The 1,920-nt window shown below is 44.9% G+C and overlaps 1 long non-coding RNA gene across 1 annotated transcript; it reads left to right on the forward strand.

The window, feature by feature from the left end:
* The first annotated feature begins 286 nt into the window (after positions 1-286).
* LOC121614192 lies at positions 287-1,658 on the forward strand. Its single transcript, XR_006007220.1, has 3 exons — positions 287-448; positions 514-584; positions 659-1,658. It is a non-coding gene; the product is annotated as an uncharacterized LOC121614192 (long non-coding RNA).
* Positions 1,659-1,920: the final 262 nt, after the last annotated feature.

A 1,920-nucleotide genomic window follows, 5' to 3' on the forward strand; every position in this document is an offset into this window, starting at 1 on the left:
ACGTGTTAGGAATCACTGCTCTTTGGCATGTATAGAGGCAGATTAGAGCTCCAAGGTTCTTCACTGAGAATGAATCCTCTTTTTGAGCACAAGTATCTTGTGTTTAAATTAACTTACAGTCTTCAAGCTGAATATTTGTTCTTTGTAGTGTGGCAGGATAGAGACCTGTGGGTGAGCCTGCCTAATTGACAACATCACAGCCAATCACTAGGGGCGCACCGTTCTATAAAAGGGGTCGATCCCTCCTGGCCAGTTCTCTCTTGCTTCTCCTGACAGTGACGTCATTTCCGGGTCGGACCTTTGCGCGTGGACAGGTAACGCGGTTTGTCTGTTCACCTGCTGCTTTTAGCTCATGTGGCAGGGACTTAATATTTGTGTGTCATGCAGAGCGGCTGACTTGGGGCTTCCAGAGACTCCTGTGTGTGTGTCACCTAGATGGCCTGCTGCGGTGAGTTTCCCTCCCTCTCTGTAAACTGCTAGTCATGACAGTTGCTAATAATTGCTTGATTGTAGGTGAACGCCAGTAGCTGCGCGATTATCTCCCTCTTTCTTTGGTGTGTCATATCCAGCCAACCCTGCTAACGGTATGTAGCCTCCAGCATTCCTAATTGTTGTAAGCAAGTGTGAATGTGTAGTTGATTATTTGTCGGGTCCTCAGATCCCAGCTGCCCAAGACTGTATGAGCGTCGTTTGCCGAACCATGCGCGAGTGACTTCGGCATCAGCTGATCGTGTGCGCCAGAGTTAAAGGGACACATCGCCACAGCTACAGGGGGCTACTGCTGTTTTGTCTTCGTACCACGCTTTGTCTTACCGCTTTGTCTCCACTCTTTTTGTCTGCAGCTGTGACCACTGCTTTGTTTGCAGCTCTGTTCTCCTTATTTTATGTGTTGCTTTTGGTGCAATGCTTTCTGTTTTGCACCAAGGTTTTAATTGGCATTTAACGCACCTATTTTAATGTAGTGACTGAATAGTGGGGTTAGATCCCCTCCACATTTTCTCTCATTTTTGTGTTCATTACTTTATTCATTTTCTGTTTGCTTACTTAGTTATTTAATTTCTTTGGTTTTGATATTTTGGTTGGGCAAAGGGCTATTCTTCCAGTATTTGTCCTTATTTCTTTCATTTGTGGTTGGTAGTTTGTATTGTTTAGTTGCTGATTTGTATATAAGTTTTGGATATTTCTGTTCATTGAATTTTGTTGTGACCCCACTAATTTCCTTTTGTTTTCCTCTTTAGTTGCTGAGGTCCGGTGGTGGTGGTGGTGGTATCCTGGTGGCGGGGTCCCCCCCTTCTCGTGTGCTGTGCTTCCCTGGGTTCTGGGTCTCCTCACTGAGTGTATGCTGTGTGTGGCTGTCACGTGTGCCTGGGTGTTTATATTTTTGGTTGGGGATTCTCTGCACCAGTCAGTAGCCCACGCACCCCGGTAAGCCTCAGCTTTGAATTAGTTCCCCTTGTTGATTTGTCCTCGTGTGAGTGGTGTTTTAAGTGTTTTAAATTGATTTGTCAAAATAAAGAACATGCATGTCTGATTGGAACGTGTCTACCGTTTTGAGTAAAACGAACTGCGTGCTTTAAAGATGAGCTTTGTCGAAACTTACTTCCTGGGGTGAAATTCCCCAGGTGGCGTTGTCGGTTTAGTGTACAATCTGACCAGAAACTCTTATACTTCTACTCCAACCCAATCCCGTGTCACCCTCACTCGCCACAGTAGCTAATAACCATGAGCATTCACCACCGCTTTGTTTCATCAAATAAACTGTGTTTCTCTAGAGTCAAGATACACTGACTTTGCCTGTTATTCCTAAATTCAGTGTTCATTAAAAGACTGTTGGCTTGGCCCTGTCTCCTGTGCTCTCTACGTAAGTGTGGCATTTTAGGTCCAGTACTTTGCTAAACCTAACACATTGGGTAATAGGAA

The sequence above is a fragment of the Chelmon rostratus genome, chromosome 11 (assembly GCF_017976325.1).
Source record: "Chelmon rostratus isolate fCheRos1 chromosome 11, fCheRos1.pri, whole genome shotgun sequence".
Classification (NCBI taxonomy): domain Eukaryota; kingdom Metazoa; phylum Chordata; class Actinopteri; order Chaetodontiformes; family Chaetodontidae; genus Chelmon; species Chelmon rostratus.